Genomic DNA, 10,007 nt, shown 5'->3' on the forward strand with positions numbered 1-10,007 from the left:
CTGTGACATGGCAGGGCTGCATCCGTCAAAGGGATGCAGAGGCCAGACGTTTAGCTGCCCCTGACCGCGCACTCCAGGAGGGGCTGGTCTGATGGCCGCCCGCTCCAAGCACCTCGCTCTGCCGGGACAAAAGGCAGCGCCCAGTTGAAAGATGTGAATCGAGGGGCTTTTGTGCCTAGGGCTCGGGGGCATGCGGAGTGAGAAAACTGACCTTTGCTGGGAGTTAGATTGTGTTTGAACCCTCTCGCTGTCTCAGCCAGTGGGACGGCGCAGACCGAGTGGACGACTGGGAGGTGGAGGGCGGAAACCAAAATAAAAAAAAAAAGGACAGAAAAGGGAGCATCATCATCATCATAACCATCATATCTCCGGGCTGAAAAAGAAGCGTTCCCACTGAGGTTTTAAAATAGAGCTTTTTCACACAATTGTGAAATTGACAGGAAATTGAATATGACAAATCTGGAGTCTAGAAAAGAAGGCCTGAGAAAGCGTTTGCCCTTGTATTGTTCTAGCGAAGCCTGTGATGTTGGATATTATTCCCCCTCACGTCTATTAGGATAGCATTATATATTTATTTTTCTGGGGGTGAATGTATCGCATACCAAAATGTGAGCGTATCTCCAAAAGGAGCGGTCAGAAGAAGTTACTTATCATAAACTAATCGGCCGACTTGTGGCGGTGATCTTTACGTATAATGAAACTATCTTTATTAAATTAGCCCATCGTCGCTTCGCAAACAAATGAAAACGGTTCCCCGTGATCTAAGGAGTGAAAAAAGGTGCGTGTATCTATCTGCTGCTAGGCTGAAATGTCCAGTTCACTTAAAAAACATTACTTAAAAGTCCAAACATTTGTCTTGACGCAGCTTTCATCCCCTGCCTGCCATCATTACATTTCAGTATCTCTCCCGGATGCAGACAGTCATAATGTAATCTTCCTAATTTCGGTCTCTCGCAATCTGGTTTTAAAAGGGAATGAGAGAAAGGGCCACATTTCAGAAGGCCCTGACCATAATCATTTTAGACAGATAGCTTCTCCCATCGCAGATGAGCAAATATTTGTAAACTAGCTATCTAATGGAAAATTATAGTGAAATTAGAGCGAAATTCACGACAGAGAAATCTGATTACCTCTAATTTTATTATGCCATCTTAGCCCACACAGCATATTTTTGAAGAGTTTTTTTCCATAAATACCTATGCCAGGGGTCCCGGTAATCAAATAAAATTGAAATTCATCTCCCCATTAAATTCAATTAGATGCAATTTCAAAAGCCTATCAAAGATTTTAATTACTAAATTATAAAAGTCTCTAAAGCCAAATTGGGGAAGAAAAAAGTACATCCCTGCATTGAAAGGTTGGAAGGGGGGGCAGGAACGTACATATAAATAAATAAATAAACGCGACTCAAAATAAAACCAATCAGAGGAAATTGTCGATCCAAAAAAGATACTACCCGGACGGAAAATAGAATTAACCGAGCAGAGGCCTTATTCAGCGGCTCTGGGTGGAAGAGTGACGTGTGGCCAGGACGAAGGACTCCTGGACCAGAGGAAATGAACTTAGCTGAGGTACGCTCTGCTTCTAAACGTCTGCCCTCCGAGTTATTACGCCATAATTGACTAATTGACACCTTAATTTCATTTATGGGCTCCTGTATTGAGGAGTCAACCTCTGGGTATGGAGGTGGTCCAGGAAGAAAGCAGCGAGCCAGTATCCTGTGTGCAGGTGGATCCGAGCCCTGTTCTCCCCCCCTAGACGCCATGATCACGAGAATGATAATTAAATGGCAAAGAGAAACATATTGACTGAGCAACTGCTTGCGGAATCCGCTCGAATCCTCCGTACCTGCTAACGATGACAGCTGTGGGGGGGTTCAGTCGTGCGTGCGCAACCAATATCCTTGCAACTTGCCTCATTGGGCATCAATTTGTTTCCCTGTGATAATTCTTTTTACTGGAATATGTGATAAAGGCTGTTTTTCTAGGTGAAGCGAAATGCGCCCGTTTAAATTATGTTTACCCATCGAAAGCTCGGTATATCATAACACGAATTTATGAACAGCAAATTTGTGTTGAACTTACGGATGAGTGGGTTTCAGCACGCCGTGCCGTAATGCGAAGGGCTTACTCTTTTAAAGTGACATCAAATGCTGCTGCTACCTTTCCACAAAAGTGCTCACAATGGGACAGTAGAGGGGTCTCGGGTCGCCTACTAGGCCCGTTTCCCAGCCACCCCCTACTCCAGACCAATGGGCGGCTAAAACAACAGCACAGCAGCCTGGGAAGACTACAAAGCTCTGTCTGAAAGGACACCTGCTGCCTTTATTCACTTAACGCTCTTTAACTGCTCCCTGTGTTTGTTTAAAAGCCATATCCTAAAAAGACAACCTTCAGGCACTGGATTGGGCGATGATGAATTAGATAAATATTGGCATTAATTGTTGCTAGACAAACATCTTGCCGTCTGAGAGAGAGGGTGTGGGGGAGTGCGGCTTCTGGAAGACTCTGCCCGATGCTGGGCTGGGGTGCGATATGGAAGAGGCTCGGTAAATATTACTAAACTGAAACTTTAATCTGCTTTTTTTCCACACTCAAGCTGCCTGGGTATTAAAGCTAATCTTTTTTGTGTGTCATATGGTGGGAGATATGGATGGAGCTAATTTTTAGAGACAAATCTGATATTTGTCAACTGGTTGAAAAAACCTGGGGATTTTCCACTAATCCTCCCACGGATGTGAAGGCGCGTTAACAGCGAAATGCAGATGGTGTGGAGCTCTTAGCACCCAGTCCAGACCAGAGTAAGTCCCGGAACGACTAACTGCAACCTGTGCTAATACCCCGAGCGCCGCCCTCAGCTAGTTAGCAAAGCAGCTAGCGTTTTTTTTTCTACACTGCACTTTTCTTGCTGTTTATTCTCTATTCTTCCTCCGTTGTTTGCCTGGCTACTTCCTCTGTATTATTAAAAATTCAACACTGACCTAACTTTACAGCTCTTTCTTTTTCTAATATGGAGACACGGAAAAATTTTAATTTAAAATGTAGCATAAATCTTTAAGGACACCAACGACAAACCCACTGGGTAATTTTCTTGTTTACCTTTCCAAATGAAGCTCTTTCTTTTCCTCCACATACTTTAGTGAGAGAAAAAAGAAAGTCATTTCAGAGCCAAACTAAAGTTTTGAAGAAAGACTACAAAACAAAAAAAATGTTGTCAAAAGAAGAGGAACATATTAGGAATTCATATGAAAAAAAAAAAAATTCTGATCAAAATATTGTTAAAAAAAAAATTCCAAATGGATCCTTCAAACGAAAGAGGCAGGAAAATAAAATTTCAATTAAAAAAAAAAAACGATTAAAAAATATATATTTATGCAACTAGATTTTAAAATCTATATGCAGATATTTTATAATAATTTGTAGTTACGAAAATATATATTTTGCATTTATGAACTTAGCACGTAGGCATAAATATATCTGGACGGACGGACGGAAAGACAGATAGCTAGGTAGCTAGATAGATAGATATTAGCAATTACAAATAAAAACTTTATCAAAGTATATTTATGCAAACGCTGTACGGGAAATGAACGTAGTCAATGTTATGTTTTGCTATAATGTATACAATGTGGCAATCTATTTGTGCTCCAAACAGAAAAGGTTAAAGTGCAGTCCACTAAAAAGGCAGTATCGACTGCATTGAAGCACTCGAAAGAACAAACAGAAGTGTTCAGGAGGAAATTAGCCTTTAAAACTGTATTTAAGGAACAGTGCCAACATGGCAGTTCACATGTAGAACAAGTTCAACACTACCCTCCCTCAGATGAGAGGCCCCTTATGAGCAACTGTGTGACTGAGAAAGAAAAACTGATCATCATCAGCCGGACAGACAGACCTGAGCTCAGCACAGGTGTAAGGCAGGAAGCCTGTCACTCCACCAGGCGGACTATACTACAGTGACGCTTTCCCCCACTTTATACAACGTCTTTTAAGTCAACCAAAAACAATCAATCCAAGCCTTTCACTTTGACCACAAACATGCATTAACTAACAATCTCTAACCTCCAATATCGGAAAGAAGCTGTGTGAACAGGCACAAATGTTCTGCTAAACTTATTCATCTTCTTTCGTATACCTTGTCAGCATGTTAGTGTTTTATTCAACAGTTTTATTTCATTGTACGGCATAGGTTAGCTTGTAATAGAATTACTTATTTGCTGCTTAAAAGAAACCCAACAAGTTGGATAAATCAAAATGTGAAAATAAAAGCGTGGTGGAGTTGATTTATGTAACACAAATGCTTGGTGAAAGTAGCAAGCACAGCTGACATCTATTGATCAGTCCTACTGTGAGCTAAGGAGCTGAAAAAAGTTTATATTATAGACACAGTGAAATTCAGCATTTTTTTAACCTTCAGAGATGCTTTGCATTTGTCGGTAAAATAAATAAATATATAAAGGCCGACAAGAGGGGGGGAAAAATCACTAAAGCACTTTTGGTGTAATTGGCTGAACAGCAAGGGCAGCAGAAAATTTACAGGCAGACGACAGTGTGAAGGGGACTCGGTCACTGCATGAAAGCAAGCCCTCGGCACTGGCTACTTTACTTTAGCCTGGACTTTAGTCACTGGCTGGGCACTGACATCATCCAATGGTGGTCCACTGAAGTACTGAATGGGTTTCGAATGGTGGTCGTTGACCGATATTGTTTTTTTTTTTTTTTTTTATGGCCTATGCCGATATCTTAGAGAGCAGGGTGGCCAATGGCAGATATAAAGCCTATAAATTTATTTTAATTAATATGAAATAACTTATAAATATTTAATAAATAAATCTTTAAAATAAACATGCTTATACTTTAGATACCAATTGATTCTGCAATCCTATTATAGTACGATTCATAAATAAAGTAATTGTTTAAAAGAATAAAAAGGAGGTAAACACTGCCACTAAGTAATCTGGTAAGTTTGTGTGCACTGGTAATTGCATTTTTTCAAGTAAAGACAAGGTCGCACTAATTTTACATACAGAACACAGTGAAAAAGCATGCATATGACATAGTGTGCAACTGAATATAGCACAGCATATCTTAAAATCAAGGGTTTCACTTCACACGGACCGAACGTTAACATGTTCATGCGGGCTACAAATGCACACTTCAGAAGATCTCACAGCTGGATTCGATTAAATCTGCAAGGTTTGTGAAATTAAATGTTTATTAGATATACAGAGATTTGCTTAAATGATAAAAGTGCACATTTGCATATTGAAGGTAAATGAGAAGGTATTATACCCTATTGTTTGCTGATACTTATAAAAAAAAAAAAAAAAAAAAAAAAAAAATCGCATACCGTTTACTTTAACAGTTCTATCAAATAACATATTAGATATGACTGCCAAACAGAAACCATAAACGTTAAACTAATAAAGACGGATAATGTGAGCGCTGTGTGATCAGCCAGTGCCACCCGTCAAAATAAGAGTCCTGCTTCTAAAACATTGACCTAACAGAAAAACGTATTGGCCGATGACGATATTTAAAAACTACGGATTATCGGCCGATATATCGGTCGACCACTAGTTTTGAAGGTACAGGTCACCTCCTAAAATTAAAAAAGTTACCATCATTCTAAACCTACAATACTTCATTATCCACGGATAAGACAAAAAGCAACTTTTCAGAAAAATCGGGCCAGTCTTTCAGTAAAATTAAAGTGAATGCATAAATAGCAAAACAAAAAGCACTATTAAAGTGTATAAATATATTATACAAGTTTTCAGAAACCATACAATACACACTACCATTCAAAATTACAAGGTCATGTCTAGTATAAGTATACGCTAGCATGTTGTTAGTCACCACTGATCACAAAAAAAAAGTGATCAGCACTTCATTAAAAATGTCTCCTTTTGTAAATAAACTCGAACTGGTTTGGAACAACATGAGTAAATAATGACAAAATTTTCATTTTGGTGTGAACTATCCCTAACATGACAAGGCAAAAATCCTTAACAGAAACCAAGAAAATCCAGTCAAACTCTGCTGGAGGTCAAAGGTGGAAGTAAAGCAGCCCAAAATTTGCCTGAGTTGTGACAGTGGTGCCTCTTTCAACACCAGCCCTCTTGAGAGGATAGAGAGGATAACACTTAAAACTTTGCGGCTTTATCTCACCCGCTGACTTTCCATAAAATGCCAGGCCAGGGAACCATGCCATGTGACGGCCATGTAGGTCAGGCAAACAGGGGTAGAGCGGTGGGTGGCGGTGGGGCTTGCAGAGGGAGGGAGTTTTCGATGGAACTGTTGAAAATAGCATGCAGTAAACAGATTAGATCAATAAGGATTGTTGCTATATTGGTCTTTGAATACTACCCAGAGAGAGGATAACAGAGAAAAAGAGAGGGGGGTGGGTGGTGGTTGAAGAGATGAACAGAACGTTTTGTTTAAACAAAGTTATAAGGTCATAAAATGTTTGGGTGGAGCTAATCAAACAACCGTCTGCATGTGGAATATGCCTGAATTTACCAAGTGAGAGAAATGTGCATATACATAGACTCGACTAGTATGCTGTTAGTCTTGACCCGAGAGAACCTGAGACACAAGTGAAGAGTTTAAGCCCGCAATAGCTGACAGCTGGTTTGGGCAAAGCCAGGAAATATGACACTGTGTGTCAGTTGCTGAAAAAAAAGGTTGAAAATGGCAGCTCTCGGCTCAAACTGCAAATCTGAGGATGGGTTAGGAATATACAACACTAGCACGTTTGACAACGCGGTTAAAATATACGAAAACCGAGGCGGTGCCGACCGCTTTGCGCAATTTATCAGAGGATAATTGATATTAATGTAGAAGGGGCCTGTCAGCCGGCACAGGCTAGAGTAATGAATAGGTTCCTCTAATGTACTCACTTCCCAGACCCTTCAAAACTTCTCAATGTTTCATTTTTTTTTTGTCCCGCAGCTTGTTCTGTTTAAAAACCAGCACAAAAGTGAGGTTTTGTGTGCAATTTGACAGACCAACCCACAGGGAACACAATGAATAGAATGAGCGGTATGTTTTGGTGTGCTCGCTTACAGAAAAGGAAGCAGCTCTATTGAATGAACAATTGACACCCAGACTGGATTTTTCACTGTCAGAGAATAAAAATAACACTCATCGACTGGTTGACCTTGCTTGGTGAAATGGCAATATATTGAACATTTGTGAGAAACTACTGTATGACGTTCATTACACGGACATCAGCGACGGTGGACCCAGGAGTGAGATGAGTCACAGCGGGTTGTTTTTGTCTTATTAATTGACCTTGACCAATCATTCACCCAAAACCTCCATTTTGTTTTGGAGTTTATGTTGCATGTAACTAACGTGAAATGGCCCCCGCAACCTGAAATTGAGATATCGGCAACGCCGTTCATCATCTGAGCGTTTTTTCTATAAATATGAGCATTCTGTGTGTTTGAACGTCAAACTCGAAGCAATCAAATCAAGACACTGCATCCCTGTTTGCAATAATTATTGATCATAAGTCTGCTGTAGCTGCTTATAAGGGTCCCTTTCAATTGATTTTTTTTCTCTCCTGCCTGAAAAAAACTATATAATAGAGTTGGTATGAATTAAAGGCTGTTTTGCTTCAATTCATCTAAGCAACCAGACAATAATTTCATGTTACCAGGGAAACGCGATAACACAGACTCCTTGTTGCTAAACAATCAATTAGTTTTATGCTTTGTATCACTGTTTACTCTCCCATTAAAACCTGAAAAGTCAGTTTAGCTTTTTGCAGCGCTCCAGTTTTCAGGGTTTTGTTGAATAAATCCTGAAATACAAAAGAGAGTGAGAGAGAAGCCAGGTGGCTGTGAGTAGAGCTGCTCCACACACAGACGTGGCCTTTTGTTGGGATGCTGAAATTCAACAAACCATGCCCCATCACAAACAGAAGCTGTGTTTTTGTTGAAAGGATGTTTTTATATGTCACTATTTTTCTAATGAGGGGGCATGACAAAGAATTGACTTTTATCCACTTTAATCAAAAGCATTAGCCTGGCATTATAGTGAACAGATAGCGTTACGTGCTTTGTTCAGAGATGTTTATAGTCTTTATAGCTTTATCATACTGTAAATATAAAACTTTTCTCAGATCAAATATCAAAAAAAATGTATAAGTGGTTTGTTTGATTAAAGAGATCTGATTAAATAAAATCTGTCATCATTTACTCACCCTCACGTCATTCAAAACCTGTATGATGTTTTTATAACGCAAAGAGAAGTTTAGCAGAATATTCATTCAAGAGATTTCCACGACACATTTACAGTACGAGAACTGAACAAGGAGGAGGAGTTAGATCGCATTTCTCGCACATGCATCGTGGAAATCTCTTGAACTCTTGCCTACAAGGAAGAAAAGTAATAGTCGAATAAAGTCGTTATTTTTGTTTTTTTCGCGCAAAAAGTATTCTCGTCGTTTGATGAACTTATAGTTGAGCCACTGTAGTCACATGGAACATTTAAACATTTTCTTCAATGACTTTCTGGGCCGTCAAGTTTCAATCCTTTAGGCAGCATATGTAGCAGTGATCCACCTCTCAAATTTAATCAAAAATATCTTCATTTGTGTTCCGAAGACGAACAAAGGTCTTACGGGGTTGGTACAGCATGGGGGTGAGTAATTAATGACTTCATTTTCATTTTTGGGTGAACTAACACTTTAAGCGTGGCATGGTTGTTGGTGCCAGATGGGTCGGTCTGAGTATTTCACAATCCGATCAGTTACTGGAATTTTCATGCACAACCATTTCTAGGGTTTACAAAAAATACTGTTAAAAGGGAAAAACATCCAGTATGGGGCAGTCCTGTGGGCGAAAATGCCTTGTTGATGCTAGAGGTCAGAGGAGAATGGGTCAACTGATTCAAGCTCAGGTGGTGGTGTAATGGTGTGGGGGATGTTTTCTTGGCACACTTTAGGCTCCTTAGTGCCAATTGGGCATCGTTTAAATGCCACAGCCTACCTGAGAATTGTTTCTGACCATGTCCATCCCTTAATGGCCACCATGTACCCATCCTCAGATGGCTACTTCCAGCAAGATAATGCCAAAAAGCTCGAATCATTTCAAAAAGGTTTCTTGAACATGACAATGAGTTCACCGAACTAAAATGGCGCCCACAGTCACCAGATCTCAACCCAATTGAGGATCTTTGGGATGTGGAGGAACGGGAGCTTCGTGCCCTGGATGTGCACCCCACAAATCTCCATCAACTGCAAGATGCAATCCTATCAAAATGGGCCAACATTTCGAAAGAATGCTTTCAGCACCTTGTTGAATCAATGCCACATAGAATTAAGGCAGTTTTGAAGGCGAACACAGTATTACTATGGTGTTCTGAATAATCCTTTAGGTGAGTGTATATGTGTATATGATATGTATACTTATATATATATATATATATAAGCATGACATCAGAGGACTTTAAAAATAACAATTTGGAATTTTTGGAGCTTAACAGGACTCGGTCACCATACACTTTCATTATATGGAAAGCAGCATTGTAAACAAAGTGAACAGGGAAAAAAGAAAATAGCATAGGTTTGAAAAATAAACAAAGACGAGTGATGACAAAATCTTTCAAATATCTCTTGGGGTGTGGCGCTAACGTGACGATGTACGTGTTTGATTGCCTTGTTGAGACAATCTACAAGAAAATGAATTTAAACATCCCTCTAAATGCTGACAGGCAAATGTAAAGACGGTAAAGGGATTAAACGATGTAGGCCAGCAATTGCAAAGTAAACAGAGGGCTAATCTTGCCTTTAAAGCCAGTATCTCCTGACCCCTAAGACTTCAAACTAGCACTAAGAGAAAAACACTACAGGGGTCTTTTCAGGTAAGCGGGTGGCCGGGCCGTACACCCACACCAACACAAACTCAAATTATCATATCAATAGACATCCACCACTGTCTCTTTTTCAACACAGGAAGCTCCTCATTATAATAAAGCACCAATGATTGACATACTCAC

Source organism: Pimephales promelas, chromosome 20, assembly GCF_988280905.1.
Source record: "Pimephales promelas chromosome 20, fPimPro1.hap1.1, whole genome shotgun sequence".
NCBI classification, from domain to species: Eukaryota; Metazoa; Chordata; class Actinopteri; order Cypriniformes; family Leuciscidae; genus Pimephales; species Pimephales promelas.